General features: G+C 38.4%; 1 non-coding gene across 1 annotated transcript; it reads right to left on the bottom strand.

The window, feature by feature from the left end:
* Window positions 1-17,237: 17,237 nt before the first annotated feature.
* On the bottom strand, window positions 17,238-17,344 carry LOC121207326 (small nucleolar RNA R71). Its single transcript, XR_005902417.1, has one exon. It is a non-coding gene; the product is annotated as a small nucleolar RNA R71 (small nucleolar RNA).
* Window positions 17,345-18,156: the final 812 nt, after the last annotated feature.

Here is an 18,156-nt window from a genome sequence, read left to right as displayed (position 1 = left end):
AAAACTCCTGAAGGGGAATTGAAGAGAAATCTTCAGTCTCGATGATGAATCTGACTTCTGAGATGGATCAATCGGCTTCCTTGGGAAATTTCCTTACCCCTCTTCTCGTCTCCTCTTTTTCTCCTCCTCTAGTGCGTATTTATAGGCTTTGGAATGCCTAGAAACCCTCCAAAGTGGCCTTTTCCGAATTGGACTTAACTTGGGCTTAGCAGGGACACACCCGTGTGACACGGCCATGTGACGTGATTGCCAGGTCGTGTTCGATCCGTTAAATTGCACATGGCAGTGTGGGTCAATGGCCAGGCCATGTGAATCGTGAAAGCCTTGGTCGACACCCTCGAAAGACACAGGCGTGTGATCTGCCCGTGTGGCAAGGCTTAGGCCATGTCATCTTCTCGATTTGGCTCATTTTTGGCTCCTTTTGACTCTTAGTGCTCTCCTGAGTACAAAACATGAAATTAAAGCATTAGGAGCATCGGATTCACAAATTCTAATGAGAAATCATCTATAAAATGCATTAAACATGGGGTAAAAATATGTATAATTTACGGTTTATCAGGTCACAGCCAGGTATCTTCATTTGGTATAACAACAATAGGAAGAGTTATAGAATTTATGATCTTTCCTCCAAGAAAGTCTTGGCGAGCAAGGATGTCGTGTTTCATAAAGGTAGAACATGGAACTTGGATGGTACTAAAGTTGAGTAAAGAATATACATATTGGGTTCAGAAAATCATGATGATGCTGGTAAGCTGGGGTCACAGTCTGGCGATGAGCTAACTGAAGCAAACTTCAATGATACTTTAGTAAGGGGCATGTGATCCATTGATGAGATCTATCAGTGAGATGATGTAGTATTACTTAAACCTGTGAGATTTGAAAAGACTAAAACTATAGAAGGATGGAAAGTAGTCATACAAGAGGAGATGAGTATGATTCACAAAAACCAAAATTAGGAGCTTGTTAATAAACCTTTGTAAAAAAAGGTCATCGGAGTCAAGTGGATATTCAAAACCAAATTAAATGCTTATGGTTTGCTTACAAAGCTGAAGGCGAGGTTGGTTGTAAAAGGTTTCAATCAGCAATATGAAATTGATTACTGGGAGACCTTTGCACCAGTAACAAGCCTCGACACGATTAGGTTATTATTGGCCTTAGCAACATAAATATGTTGGAAAATTCATCAGCTATATGTCAAATCAACCTTCTTGAATGGATACTTGCAAGAAGAAATCTATGTGGAGCAAACTCCTGGGTTCTGATTCAAAGGAAAAGAAGATAAAGTATATAGGCTTAAGAAAGCCTTATACGGTTTGAAACAGAGCTTGGTATACAAGGATAGATGAGCACTTCACGAGTTTGAGATTTGAAAAGAGCCCTAGTGAGCCTACCCTATATGTGAAGAAAACTGGCGAAGTTACTTCACTGATTATCTTATTATATGTTGAAAATTTGCTAGTGATTGTGAGCAGCAATAACTTAGTAAAGGAGTTTAAACTACAAATGGAAAAGATATTCGAAATGTTAGACCTTCAGGAAATGAGATATTTCCTTGTAATGAAAGTATGACAAGTTTAGGGAGGAATTTTTATAAGTCAATAGAGCTTTGCAATGAAGATTAGAGGTTCTGGATGGAGAAGTGTAAACCAATCAGCATGCCTGTTGCACTTGGATAAAAACTCAACAGCAATGAAAACTTTCAGAAGGTTGATGAGAAGAACTATTGAAGTTCTGTTAGTTGTTTGTTGTACTTAACAATGACACAACCTAATATTATGTTCACAGATGGCTTGTTGTCAATATTTATGCAATACTACGATACTTCTCATTTCAAAGTGGCGAAGAGGGTGTTGAGATATGTCAAAGGAACTGCTGACTTTAGTGTTCGTTCTCCAAGGCGAACTCCTTGAAACTTGTTGGGTACACTGATAGTGACTGGGTTGGATCAGTGGATGATATGTGAAGTACCTTTGGTTATTTCTTTTCACTTGGATCTGAGGTACACTCTTGGAGTTCGAAGAAGCAATCATCAATTGTTCAATCCATAGCTGAAGCATAATATGTAGTTGCAGCAGCAACGATCAACCAAGCAATATGGTTGAGAAAACTATTGTCTGACTTGAACCCTGCACAAGTCGAAGCAACCCAATTTTTTTGTGACAATTAGTCCACCATAGCAATTGCAAGAAGCCTAGTCTTTCATGGAAAGACGAAGCATTTCAAGATCAAGTACTATTTTGTGAAAGAAATCAAATAGAGAAAAAAAAGTGACTCTAGTTCATTGTAATACTAAAACTTAACTTGCAGATATTCTTACCAAACCACTTGGAAGATAGGGTTTAAGAAGCTAAGAAATAAAATTGGCGTTCTCAGTATAAAGGTTAATGAGGGTTGTTGTGAAATGACCATTCATGCAGTATGCAAGGCTAACGAACTCCCAGACTTAGCGTACTCTAAGTTTGGCGAACTAACCAAGATTAGTGAACAGAACATGGCAGACAACCCAAATGGCATACACATTTGTCAAACTGACTGAAAGTAAATTATTTGGCAGATAATCTTTTAGGCAAACTCACAAAAAGTGGTGAGCTCATTTGGCGAAATAGTAGCAATTGGATTTGAAGATTTTGCGTGCACTTTATGTCTTATAGGATTTAGTATTTATTAGTATAAAATCTTTGTTATTTTTTTCCATATTTAGGAGTTCTTCTTGTTATAAATACCCATGTCACATTGTTCAAATATAGAAGGGAAAAATATATAAAACTTTAGCAGACGAATTTGTTACTAAATTTCTAGTTTCTTCTCAATAATCCTTTCTTCCTGAGTATCAAAATTCCAACAAAAACATGCAGGAACCAAGATGAAGACAATGCTAACAATTCTGGACACCAACTCAATTTGTCTTCTTCGATAACCATGGATAGGAGAAAACATTTATGCTTAAGCCTAATCATTATTCTCGGGTTTCTTTTGGAAATATGTGGAGTTGTTAAATACACCTCAGATGATCAAATTATTACCTCAAATCATTAAGTTAATACTTTTTTACCTTTGACATAATATTTCAAAACAAAATCAATTATTGAATATTAAATAATAATAATAAACATCTCAAATAATAATAATAATAATAATAATAATCATATTTTTTTATGAAACAAAACCTACTAAATAATGCTAAAATATAATTTTTCCAGTAATTCTTTAGATGCTATTTTGGATGAAAATGTCTTGCTAATGCATATATTTATAGTACTAAATGTTTGTCTTAAACACTAATTAACTAATAATTAATAAAAATAGTAAGTGTACTTTAATATAGATCCAAAGTCTAATTATGTGATAATAACTACTACGTTGATAATGAAACATTATTAATAAAATAATTTTTTGTATATTATTGATTTTTCTAATAACAAATTTTATTTAGTTTTTATTAATATATATTCATTCTATTGTTTATGTGGTTGATTGAGTTGGTGTCACATATTAACCGAGTCCCAACTTAGTTGTGAAATTATCAACGGCACATATCTTTTATAAAGTAAGAATAATATTATAAAGGTGTTTATGTCTTTCTAAAAAAAATTTAAAATTTTTATGTATTTAAAATTTAAAATAATCTATTTGTGTATTTACTCACATACTAATTTGATATCTATAATATGATAAAAGAAATATTTATAGTTATCTCTAAATAATTATTATAATTTTAATTTAATAATTTATAATATATAACATATTAATAATAATATTCTCAATTTAATCTAAAATTTAAAAAATAAAAAAACCATAACTTATTAAAACTAATTATTGAAAGACCTAATACGAGATGGAGACAATGTTCCAAAAAAATTTCATGGCAACTCGATCATTTATAAACTTAGAATGTAAATCATAAGCTCTTTCAATATCTTAGGTTTGTCACTTAGAAAAACCTACATATTTCTATGTCACCTGGAAACACGAAAATATACACACTTTTCTGTAACACCCCAAACCCAGCCCAGAAGTTATGGCCAAATCCGACGTGCCACATTGAAGTTAAGAATCCATGTTTCGCTTTAGTGTTTTAATAAACCATCTTTTGTTAAGGCTTAACCAAGTGAATGGAAGCTGTGCACCAGGTAGGTATCCAAAAACAGAGGATGTGAGCCATGAAGGCTGCTTAAGTACCAAGCTCTTTGATTGGATCCAATCCTAGACATGCCCACAACCATTACCACACTTTGATAACCGAGTTGAAATTCATTTGAGTAGATATCTTTGATAAACCGATTAATCGTGTCGTTACGTTATTTTGAAAACGAGTATCATTTTGAAAACGCACCCTAAGTCTAGCCCATTTGAAGTATTATCAGAAATATTTAGAGTTATTAAAAATAAAATAATCCCAGAAAGAAAATAAAGTTTAAATGGCCTTATTACAATCCCCAAAAAAAAATAGGAATTAAGATAAACTAAATAAAACCAGTTACTTATTTTAAAGTCCAAAAGCGATCACCGTGGCCACTCTGAATCCCCTTCGGCTCCAAGTTCCCACATCAAGGCTCACCTGCAAGGTTAAGGAAGGGGGTGAGTTTGGAAACTCAGTGTGCAACAAGCCCCTTTCAGAGCCCAAACCAATATCAGCATACTGGGCCTAAGCCCAAATTCAGTCTCAACATATACTGGCCTAAGCCTTTTCATTATTCATATCACTGGGCCGAAGCCTTTTCATTATTTATATCACTGGGTCGAAGCCTTTACTGTAAACGGTATGGCCCATAGGCCCATTTCAAAACCATATGCAATGTTAATGAAAATATGCAAGCCCATTTGGGGAGACTACTCAACCCACCATCCGCTACTCTCCACCCGTACCAACCAAGCTCTCCATGTGGGGAATAACTCAACCCACCCAACCAAACTCTCCACTGGCAGCATTGCTGCTTTATCATATAACTGGAGGCCTAGCCTCTTTTAATAACTGGGGCAAAGCCCTTTTGCACTTCCTCCATTCATAACAAAACCCAACCCATGCATATATGAACATATCATGGCATATCATGGCATATCATGTACAAAACAGTATCACATGCATCTTAATTATAACATATCCCTAGGGGTATAATGGTCATTTTCACCTAGGGGAAAAATGGTCATTTTCACATTATAAGGGTAATTTCATTATTTTATCAATTATTATTGTTTTACATGCTCATTACCAGTTATCAACAATTTCAAGAGTTTAACTGCGATTCTAGCCCATTCTGAGCAAAACCGAGTTATTGGGCCAAAAACCCCTAATGGGCCCTACTTAGCCGACCTAGTCATCTAAGCCCATTTAGCCTATATTCCATAACGGTATTAATTGTCTTAATGTGCAATTTATCAGGATTCCATTTTCTACCAACTTACCCAAATGGGCCCAAAAGCCCATTGGGCTCGATTTCAGCCCCTTGAGGCCCAACTTACCGTGATGCAGAAAATCGTGCCCTTACCTGTTCCAACAATCCCGATCATCAAACTTAGCGTATCTATTAACCTATAAGCTATCACATGCTCACAAGTCCTCGAACTGTCGAAATTTTGGCATTTTGGCATTTCGACATATATCGATTTTAAGCTACGGAAGAGGGTTCGTTACACACCTGTTTTGTGACGTTCGCCAATAAAGTCTCCCACGGAAACCTACAATTATTTACCACCATTCTTATTCTACACAACATGCTAATCAAACCCAAATCTTACCTTACCAAAATCGGCCAAAGAATCTCTAACAACCATAAGTCACTTACCTTCACCGAGTCCGCTGTTCGATCCAAGTTTTCCAAATCGATACCCCAAGCCTTGCTGCTCCTCCAAAGTATCTACCCCACTATACAAACCATAAAAATCAAATGTAAAATCCCAATAAGGCCTATATCTCAAACCGGCAACCTCCCTAAACTATAGGGGTTTCAGCTTTTGTCAACAGTTATACTACTGGATTGATTGGAGTATGAATACTTACCACATTCTTTCTTTTTGAACCAATTGAAGGTTAGTAGATGAAGGAATTGACCACCAAATAGTGAAGGAAAAAGAAGGTTGCTGGTCAACAAGAAATCGGCACCACCAAGTTTCACAGGTTTCGGCTTTTGTGACTTTTCGGCAAAAGTGAAGATAAGGAAAGAAGTAGTAGATGAATGGAAGGGAATAGTGGACTAGTTTCGAAAAAGAAAAGGAAGGAAAGATGGATGGAAGGGTGGTAGTTTTGGCTAGAGAAGAAGAAAGAAAAAAAAAGAAAAGAATAATCCTATTGTTTACAGAAGTAAACGGCACAACTAAGCTCCTAAATGTCGAAATACTAACCTAATATTCCTCTGCCGAAATCCCCTCTCTAATCCCCATTATTCGGCCAACTCTAAGCCTCCCTTCCAATCCCTACAATCTCTCCCCTTATCACTCCTTAATCCATGTGTTTGACTGATTTAAACACTCTCCAACAGAGTTCTATTCGGCTTTAAACTTCTGCATGCACAAGGCATAAAAATAACATCACATTTGCCATCACAGAGAATCGAACCCAAATTTCCCCCAACCACTTACATGCCACCTTTTTAGCTCCTTAGTGGCGTCACTTAGCCACTTTTCCAGGGGCTCCTTTGTGATACATTTTACCCACAGCTTTTAATAAAGCCATCTACCCAAAGCCCCTAACTCCTTAAATCCAAAGTTCAAAAATTCTTCCAAATTTTGGTCATCACATGGGCCTTCCGTAGGCCCATTTACTTATTCCAACTATGAATTTTCACTACCAAATACCAAAATTTTAAAACTTTACCAAATTCTCAGAAATTACGAAAAACCCAAAAATCAGGATGTTACAACTCTACCCTCCTTAAAGAAATTTCGGCCTCGAAATTTACCTGAACCAAACAGTTGAGGATATTGTTGACGCATTGCCTCCTCGGACTCCTAAGTAGCTTCTTCTTTGCCATGGTTTCTGCAAAGTACCTTCACCAGTGGGACTGAATTCCTTCTCAGGACCTTAACGTCATGATCAAGTATCTGAACAGGTTCCTCTTTGAAGGTCAAATCCGACTGTATTTCAATTTTCTGCAACTGGTACGATATGAGTTGGGTCAGAACGATATCGTCTTAGCATGGACACATGAAAGACGTCGTGAATACGATCCAATTCCGGAGGTAACTCCAGCTGATAAGCCACTAGCCCTATCCGCTTAAAGATTCGATAAAGCCCAATGAACCGTGGACTCAACTAGCCCTTCTTACCAAACCTCAATATCTTCTTCCAAGGCGATACCTTCAAAAGGACCATGTCCCCTAAGCATATTCAATATCCTTACGCTTCAGATCAGCATAAGACTTTTGTCAATCCGCTGCCTCCTTTAACCGATTCCTGATCACCTTAACCTTGCCTTCAGTTCTACTACCAGCTCTGGACCAAGTACTTGCCTTTCCCCCAACTCTGCCCAACAAGTAGGCGAACGACACCTTCGCCCATATAGTGCCTCGTAAGGAGCCATCTGAATACTTGCTTGGTAACTGTTGTTATACGCGAACTCCGCCAATGGAAAGTAATCCTCCCAACTGCCCCTAAAGTCAATAACACAACCCCTCAACATATCTTCTAGAATCTGAATGACCCTCTCTGACTGCCCATCCGACTGAGGGTGAAAAGTCGTACTAAAATCCAATCACGTTCCCAACGCCTCGTGCAACTTTTGCCAAAACCGAGATGTAAACCTTGGATCTCGATCAGAAATTATTGATACTAGCACTCCATGCAACCGCACTATCTCTGCCACATACAACTTGGCCAACTTCTGAAGTGAATAATCGGTTCGGACAGGTATGAAATGGGCAAATTTCGTCAACCTATCCACAATCACCCAAACTGAATCCTTCTTGGAAGGTGTCAATGGCAAACCACTTACAAAATCCATAGTTACCCTTTCCCACTTCCAAAGTGGTATCTTTACTGGATGTAACAATCCTGAAGGCAGTTGATGCTCGGCCTTTGCTTGTTGACACATCAAACATTTTCCCACAAATTCAATCACTTCTCACTTAAGCCTAGGCCACCAATATAGCTCTCGCAAGTCTCGATACAACTTACTCCCTCCTGGATGCATAGCACAAGGTCCACTATGTGCCTCCCTTAAAATCATCAATCTCAAGTCAGAGTCCTTCGGCATACAAATTCTTCCTCGAAAACAAAGAACCCCATCATTATTTACTCTAAAGTCTGGATTCTCCCCCTTCTCAACTTACTGAAACCGAGAAACCAACGACTCATCCACCCACTGCTTCTTCTTAATCTACTCCACCCAAGTGGGTCTCACTTGTAATTCTGCCAATAAGCTTCCATCGTTATACAAACTTAAACGAGCAAACATTGCCTTCAATTCTGCCACAGTCCTTCGAGTTAATGCATCAGCCACGACATTTGCCTTACCTGGATGGTACTGAATCGAACAGTCATAGTCCTTTAACAACTCTATCCACCTTCACTGTCTAAGATTCAGCTCATTTGGAGTCAGCAAGTACTTAAGACTCTTATGATCCGTATAGATAATGCATTTCTCCCCATACAAGTAGTGCCTCCATATCTTAAGCGCAAAAATCACCGCTGCCAACTCCAAGTCATGAGTAGGATAGTTTACCTCATGAGGCTTAAGTTGTCGTGAAGCATAAGCGACCATTTTACCCTCTTGCATCAATACGCAGCCCAAACCTACATGTGACGCGTCACTGTACACGGTGAAATCCTTACCAGACTCTGGCTGAATCAACACTAGTCCCTCAGTCAGGACCTTCTTTAACTTCTCAAAGGCCTCTTATTGCTTACTTGTCCAAACAAACGGTGCTCCCTTTCTTATAAGTTTCGTTAACGGCACTGCCAACACCAAAAATCCTTCCACAAACCTCCGATAATAACCTGCCAACCCCAGAAAACTCTGGATTTCTGTTCCTAACCTCGGTGGCTTCCACTCCAGAATCGCCTCAATCTTTCTAGGGTCTACCTTGATCCCCTCAGTAGACACAACATGCCCCAAGAAAGTTACTTCCTTCAGCCAAAACTCACACTTACTAAACTTTGCATAAAGTTGTTTTTCCCTCAGCACTTGCAGCACAATACGAAGATGTTCATCATGCTTCTCTTCCGTTTCTGAGTACACTAAGATATCATCGATAAAAATGACTACGAACTGATCCAAGTATGGCTGAAACACCCGATTCATTAAATCCATGAATGCTACCAGTGCATTAGTCAAACCAAAGGGCATAACCAGAAACTCGTAATGGCCATATCGAGTTCTGAATGTCGTCTTATGAATATCCACTTCTTTGACTCTCAACTGATGGTATCCTGATCGAAGGAAAATCTTAGTAAATACCGAAGCTCCTTTCAGTTGGTCGAACAGATCATCAATTCTGGGCAAAGGATACTTGTTCTTGATCGTCAGCTTGTTCAACTGCCGATAATCAATACACATCCGCATGTTCCCCTCTTTCTTCTTTACGAACAACACTGGTGCGCCCCACGGAGAAATACTTGGCTTTTAGTTCCTGAATCTGAGCTTTCAGTTTCACCAACTCCTTCGATGCCATCCTATAAGGCGCAATGGACACTGGAGCTGTTCCAAGTAACAAGTCGATTTCGAACTCGACTTCTCTGTTTGAAGGTAATCCAGGAAGTTCCTCTGGAAATACATCTTGAAACTCTTTGATTGTCCTAACTGACTCCACAGTTATCCTCTCAGGTTCAGCTTGACTCACAAATGCTAAAAATGCCTTACAACCTTTCCGGATAAACTTCTCATCCCTTAAAGCCGAGACAACATTGGACAGATAGTTCCTTCGCTCCCCTATGACCATTATCTCCTCATCTTTGGCAGTTCTTAGCACCATTCTCTTAGCAGCACAATCCAACGTCGCCATATGCTTAGTTAGCCAGTCCATTCCCAAAATAAGATCAAAATCTCCAAATGGCAGCTCTATCAAATCTCCTACAAATATCCTATCTTGTGTCTCTAAGGGCACCTCCCTAAAGAGTTTATCTACCTTAACCAAGTGTCTTAAAGGGCTTATCACCGATACCCCACTCACAGTCTCCTCAGGAAGCACACCCAATGCCCCAGATACATCACAAGCAACATACGAGTGAGTGGAACCTACATTAATCAAAGCAATGTAAGGCGTGCTATGAATGAAGAACGTACCGGTTATAACATCAGGAGCGCCACCCTCCTCACGACGCCATGCAGCATAAACCAACACCGGTTGTCGAGCTTCCACATGTCCAGCACCCCTGCCAGGTGCCCCACGTCCATGTCCATTACCATTACCATTACCACCCCTACCTTGCCCACAGCCTCTCTGTGGTGGTGGTCCTCCTCGTGGCTATTGGACCCCTCTTTATTCCGCAGCTTGGTCCTGAGCTGCTCTCTGAGGACACTCTCTGAACTTATGTTCCTTTGACCCACATCGAAAGCATGCCCCAGTTCGTTTCTAGCACTCTCCCATATGCACTCTGCCACAGTCCTTGCAAGTCTGCGGTCTAAAAGTATTCACCGGAACTGCTTGAACCGGTTCCTCCATTCTAGCTCTTTTAGCATTCCTATTTGCAACACCTGGGGGTCTAGAATCCCTCCTAAATCTGGGTCGATCCTTCTCACGATTCTGCCTTTCTGTCCGTTTTACTTCCTCGACTATCTTAGCCTTCTCTACCAACGCAGCGAAATCACGCTCCCACTGTGGAGCTATCAGCACCCTAAGCTCATCGCGGAGGCCATCCTCGAATCGAACACTCGCTCATATTCGATCGCGACTATCCTGCTAGCATACCGACTCAGCCTCAAAAATTTTGCCTCATACTCTGCAACAGTCTTATTTCCCTGTGCTAGATTCAAAATTTCCTTTTGACGGGCATCCACATAACTAGCTCCAACATACCTCCTTAAAAGTAGTCTTCAACAGCTCCTAGGTTACTCGTTCGATCGGGGTACTCTCCCTTACGGTGATCCACCACCGGTATGCCTCATCTCGTAGCAATGACACAACCCCCTTCAGATTTTGCTCCATAGAGCAATCTAGGTCGTCCATAATCCGCTCTGTTGCCTCTAGCCAATATTCAGCCACATTTGGGGCTACTCTAGATACACCCCTAAAAACCTCTGCTCCGTTAGCCCGGAGTCGCTCAGAGATGGACCCCCTATTTACTATCCCAGTGCTAGCTCTAGCAACCCTTTTTAAAACCCTTAACATTGCTTGGGACAAAGCATCATCCCCCACAGCCCGATCATATAACCTAGTCTCAGTCGCCTGTGGCACGAATGTCTCCTCAGCTGGCCTATACCCTGAGGATGAAGATCCAGCTTGCACCCTTCCGCGACCACGTCCACGTCCACAGCCTCGTCCACGAGTTCCTCTTGTACTCATATCGAATTATCTGATTACGAATTTTATGACATTAGTTTAATATTGCAATTGTTTATTACAAGATGTCTTATGGAAATATAGCAGTTCAAGGATTGTTTTCGCAACGTCGTAGCCTAGCTACAGTCTTATTCATACCGTTTTACAGTTCTACCCTATCTAAAGCATCATAGTAGGGTCTCAGTTCTATCCATAGCATCATACCAATATCACATAATAAAAAAAGAGAGTATACTTACAGACTTGGTGCCGGGGATTCAGTGTGCCACTTCTTTCTTCAAACCATTTAAAACAAAAACCTTGTATTTGGTCACAGAAAATAGAAATTTCCTAAAAATTGATTTAAAATACCTTTGTTCTGAAATTCTTGATTTAAAACCCATTTAGAAACCCACAGCCGAGTTGTTGCAACTTGGCTCTGATACCACTAAATGTAAAACCCCAAACCCGACCCAGACGTTATGGCCGAATCCGACATGCCACATTGAAGTTAAGAATCCACGTTTCATTTTAGTGTTTTAACAAGCCGTCTTTTGTTAAGGCTTAACCAACTAAATGGAAGCTGTGCACTAAGTAGGTATCCAAAAACAGAGGAGGTGAGCCATGAAGGCTGCTTGAGTACCAAGCTCTTTGATTGGATCCAATCCTAGACATGCCCACAACCATTGCCACACTTTGATAACCGAGTAGAAATTCATTTGAGTAGATATCTTTGATAAACCGATTAATCGTGCCGTTACGTTATTTTGAAAACGAGTATCATTTTGAAAACGTGCCCTAAGTCTAGCCCATTTGAAGTATTATCAGAAATATTTAGAGTTATTAAAAATAATCCCAGAAAGAAAATAAAGTTAAAATGGCCTAATTACAATCCCAAAAAAAATAGTAATTAAGATAAACTAAAGAAAACCAGTTACTTATTTTAAAGTCCAAAAGCGATCACCGTGGCCACTTTGAATCCCCTCCGGCTCCAAGTTCCCACATCAAGGCTTACCTACAAGGTTAAGGAAAGGGGTGAGTTTGGAAACTCAGTGTGCAACAAGCCCCTTTCAGAGCCCAAACCAATATCAGCATACTGGGCCTAAGCCCAAATTCAGTCTCAACATATACTGGGCTAACCCTTTTCATTATTCATATCACTGGGCCGAAGCCTTTTCATTATTTATATCACTGGGCCAAAGCCTTTACTGTAAACGGTATGGCCCATAGGCCCATTTCAAAACCATATGCAATGTTCATGAAAATATGCAAGCCCATTTGGGGAGACTACTCAACCCACCATCCGCTACTCTCCACCCGTACCAACCAAGCTCTCCATGTGGAGAATAACTCAACCCACCCGACCAAACTCTCCACTGGCAGCATAGCTGCTTTATCATATAACTGGAGGCCTAGCCACTTTTAATAACTGGGGCAAAGCCCTTTTTGGTAAACTGGGGCAAAGCCCTTTTCGGTAAACTGGGGCAAAGCCCTTTTGCACTTCCTCCATTCATAACAAAACCCAACTCATGCATAAATGAACATATCATGGCATATCATGTGCATATCATGGCATATCATGTACAAAACAGTATCACATGCATCTTAATTATAACATATCCCTAAGGGTATAATGGTCATTTTCACATTATAAGGGTAATTTCATTATTTTATCAATTATTAGGGTTTTCCATGCTCATTAACAATTATCAACAATTTCAAGAGTTTAACAGTGATTCTAGCCCATTCTTAGCAAAACCGAGTTATTGGGCCAAAAACCCCTAATGGGCCCTACTTAGCCGACCTAGTCATGTAGGCCCATTTAGCCTATATTCCATAATGGTATTAACTATCTTAATGTACAATTTATCAGGATTCCATTTTCTACCAACTTACCCAAATGGGCCCGAAAGCCCATTGGGCCCGATTTTAGCCCCTTGAGGCCCAACTTACCGTGATGCAGAAAATCGTGCCCTTAACTGTTCCAACTATCTCGATCATCAAACTTAGCGTATCTACTAACCTATGAGCTATCGCATGCTCACAAGTCCTCGAAATGCCGGAATTTCGACATTTTGGCTTTTCGGTATATATCGATTTTAAGCTACGGAAGAGGGTTCGTTACACACCTGTTTTGTGACGTTCGCCAATAAAGTCTCCCACGGCAACCTACAATTATTTACCACCATTCTTACTCTACACAACATGCTAATCAAACCCAAATCTTACCTTACCAAAATCGGCCAAAGAATCCCTAACAACCATAAGTCACTTACCTTCACCGAGTCCGCTGCTCGATCCAAGTTTTTCAAATTGATACCCCAAGCCTTGCTGCTCCTCCAAAGTATCTAACCCACTATACAAACCATAAAAATCAAATGAAAAATCCCAATAAGGCCTATATCTCAAATCGACAACCTCCCTAAACTATAGGGGTTTCGGCTTTTGTCAACAGTTATACTACTGAATCGATTGGAATATGAATACTTACCACAGTCTTCCTTTTTGAACCGATTGAAGCTTAGCAGATGAAGGAATTGACCACCAAATAGTGAAGGAAAAAGAAGGTTGCTGGTCAACAAGAAATCGGCACCACCAAGTTTCACAGGTTTCGGCTTTTGTGACTTTTCAGCAAAAGTGAAGATAAGGAAAGAAGTAGTAGATGAACAGAAGGGAATAGTGGACTAGTTTCGGAAAAGAAAAGGAAGGAAAGATGGATGGAAGAATGGTAGTTTCGGCTAGAGAAGAAGAAAGAAAAAAAAGAAAAGAATAATCCTATGGTTTACAGAAGAAAACGGCACAACTAAGCTCCTAAATGCCGAAATACTAACCTAATATTCCTCTGCCGAAATCCCCTCTCTAATCCCCATTATTCAACCAAATTTAAGCCTTCTTTCCAATCCCTAAAATCTCTCCCCTTATCACTCCTTAATCCATGCGTTTGACTGATTTAAACACTCTCCAATAGAGTTCCATTCGGTTTTAAACTTCTGCATACACAAGGCATAAAAATAACATCACATTTGCCATCACAGAGAATCGAACCCAGGTTTCCCCCAACCACTTACACACCACCTTTTTAGCTCCTTAGTGGCGTCACTTAGCCACTTTTCCAGGGGCTCCTTTGTGATACATTTTACCCACAACTTTTAATAAAGCCATCTACCCAAAGCCCCTAACTCCTTATGTCCAAAGTTTAAAAATTCTTCCGAGTTTTGGTCATCACATGGGCCGTCCATAAGCCCATTTACTTATTCCAACTATGAATTTTCACTACCAAATACCAAATTTTAAAAACTTTACCAAATTCTTAGAAATTACGAAAAACCCAAAAATCAGGATGTTACATTTTCATGCCCTTTTTAACTTAAATTCATGCAATTTCGGTAAAATTATTATTGAAAAATATATAATTATTATAAAATAATTATTTTAGACTTAAATTATTAACATAATGAATTTTAATTAATTTTATAATAAATTTTCATTAATTTTGATTATTTTCGACAGATTTGCACAAAGGGCAAAAAACAACTCGACAAACACTACTAGAAGCGCAAAACCGAGAAACAAATTTGAAGCATCAAGGAGAATTAATTTTTCAGACTAGGACGGTGCAAATTATGTTTATTAATTCATAATATAATTAATTTCAATTTATATCCAATTTAATTTGGGTTAAATAAATTATTATTAATTAATTATGAAAAGTGGCCCGGTTGAGCTGAATGAGAAAAACTGAACTAACTGAGTACTAGGCAGCCCAAAACCATCCCACATGCTGACCCAATCAACTTACTTTGCTTATTAATTAGCTTGGAAAATGGCCCTTGAAGACTTGCTCAAATTGCAAACAAACCCTTCACTATTTGTGTCTTTCTAGATTTGCCTCAGCCTTAATATAGCAAGTTTGAAAACTTCAAACTTGCCACATGTGTGGCCGGCCATGGGAGGGACCTTTGGCTGATGATTTTGGATATTTTTAGCAGCCTTCTCACCCTATAAAAACCCTCCCTTGGCTGCTCATTTCAACACACATCAACTTTCTCATCTCTTCTCTTCTCTCTCAACTTTCTCTGTTTGTTTTCCATCTATTTTCCTTTGTCCTCTTGCCGATTTCACCTCTTGAAAAAGATTCGTTCATCCATCATTTGGAGTAGCATTCAAGTGTTCATAGAAGCCTTGGTTCGACAAGAACAAGTGAAGAAGGAAGAGTAGACCAACCCAGTCAAGCCACGGAGAAACACCGAATTTGCTTCTTGTTCCCTATCTTAAATTTAATTTGTTTTAGATTGATTGCATTTCATTTTCTTAATTTATTAGAATTGTGTTTGTGTTGTTATAGGCCTCGGTAAGATGTTTGATTAAGTAAAACCATGACTAAGTTATTCTTGCATTACAATTGTAAATAACTAATGAATTATTTATTTAAATGGATTGAAATTGTAATTAATTAATACGATACTTAATCAGTGCATGTCTAATCATCTAAGGTAGTTGAGGGTTAAAATAGCAACAGTATCGAGCATTACAATTGCATTGCATAACTTGAAAGATTATTGTGATTAAACTGTTTCAAAGTAAAAATACATTGTTACCTCACGTAATCTTTTATGTGCTTATGTTATTGAATTAATTGTTTGAATTGGCATAGAGATATGTACAAGAGATTATTTTAATTTCATAAGTATGAATGTGCATTAACACATTTGCATATTAAAGTTCGTTTAATCGGATGAATTGACATAGAGATATAACCAAGAGATGAATGGATTTTTGTAGGTGAGTATGTTCATAGGTTAGCAAATTACCGAGTTGCCGTGAATTTATTCGTAAAAGCATAAACATGAGTTTAGTAATTTTAAGTTAAGAAATGTAATTAATGTAACACAATTATGTCATCTTGATTAAAACCAAGTTTTGAAATCTTGCATTAGAACTTTATTTTATTTTATTTACTTTACTTTGTTTTATAGTTTTTAATCACTTTTCAAATCAAAATATTTTCTCCACCAAAGTTTTTTAAATTGCATTCATAAATAATTCTTTTCACAGTTCCTCTTGGTACGACAACTCGACATTTACTTGTCACTTTATTACTTGTTGCGATTGTGTACACTTGCACATTTCCGTCATTCCAAGTTTTTGACACCGTTGCCGGGGACTGTTTTAAAAGACATTATCTGTGAAATTGTTAATTTTGCATTTTGGTCTATTTTTTTCTGTTAAATTTTAATTCCCTTTTTTTTTAGTGTTTGTTTCAGGTGTTTATGAGTATTTATCAAATCATTGACTTACTTCCCATAAAGCCTGAAATTGAAAGGACTTTTTGACAAAGGAGAAGACAAGTGAACCAAAGAAGGATCGAATATATGAATTTCGAAAATCCAAACCAAAATCTAGGAGGAACATTCGCTGATAGTACTCACAATCCAATCATTGTTGTCGATGACAGAAACTGTTCCATTCAACAATATTCCATTCCTCTATTCAACGAGCTCAATCCGAGTATTAGGAGACCCAAAATTGAGGCACAACAATTCGAGCTGAAGCCGGTCATATTCCAAATGTTTCAAAATATGGGTCAATTTAGTGGGATTCCTACTAAAGATCCACATCTTCATATTTGACTATTCATGGAAGTGAGTGACTCATTTAAACTAGTCGGGGTGACAAAGGATGCCTTGAGACTAAGATTATTTCCATACTCCTTAAGAGATAGAGCACGACCGTGGTTGAACTCCCTACCATCTAGTTCCATAACTACAAGGCAAGAGTTGGTTGAATGTTTCTTAATAAAATATCTCCCTCCATCTTTAACCACCAAGGTCCGAAATGAAATCACTTTATTTCAGCAACTTGACGAATAATCTTTATATGAGGCATGGGAGCAATTCAAGGATTTATTACGAAAGTGCCCTTATCACAGCATTCCTTTCTGCGTTCAAATGGAAACTTTCTATATTGGTCTCAATATTCATACTAGAATGATGGTGGATGCTTCAAAAAATGGAGCCCTTCTTTCTACGTCTTATACAAATGCTTGTGAGATTATTGAAAGAATTGCCAGCAATAACTATCAGAGGCCAACCAACCGAGCAACCTCAAAAAGACGAGCAGTAGGAGTACATGAAGTGGACACACTTGCTACTTTGGCAGCCCAGGTATCCTCTATGTCTTCTATTCTTAAGAACATAACTGTTAATGGTTTCAATGGTAATCTGACAGGTCAGCAACCAAACTAGTTCGAGGATATTTCTTGTGAATACTGTGGAGCAGGCCATTTCTTTGAAAATTTCCCATCAAATCAAGAGTCAAAATATTACGTGGGATGTAACACCCCCTACCCGTATTCATTGCCGGAATAGGGTACGAGGCATTACCAGAGTTTACTGAACATTTTCAGATAATTTTAAGTCATTTATTATTCATATTTTGAAATAATCATAACGTCTCTCCATTGGGCTCTCGAAGCCCAAAACATACATTAGAAACCAACTGGAATAAAATCGAGATCATAAAAAATTTCGCAAAATCTTAAATTATATTTTTATCTAAGTACTTACCATTTCAATGCTCCTTATAATTAAACATGTTACCATTCAATCAATAGCTTGGCACTTGTCTAAGCGTTAAACAACAACATTATTAGTATACTTGCACATATTTCATATAAATTCAACATTAATATACCTATTTTCTCAACATATCACACTTGAATTTAATAATAGTCTCAACTTACAT

This window comes from Gossypium hirsutum, chromosome A09, assembly GCF_007990345.1.
Source record: "Gossypium hirsutum isolate 1008001.06 chromosome A09, Gossypium_hirsutum_v2.1, whole genome shotgun sequence".
NCBI lineage: Eukaryota > Viridiplantae > Streptophyta > Magnoliopsida > Malvales > Malvaceae > Gossypium > Gossypium hirsutum.
This window is presented reverse-complemented; position numbering and strand designations above follow the sequence as displayed.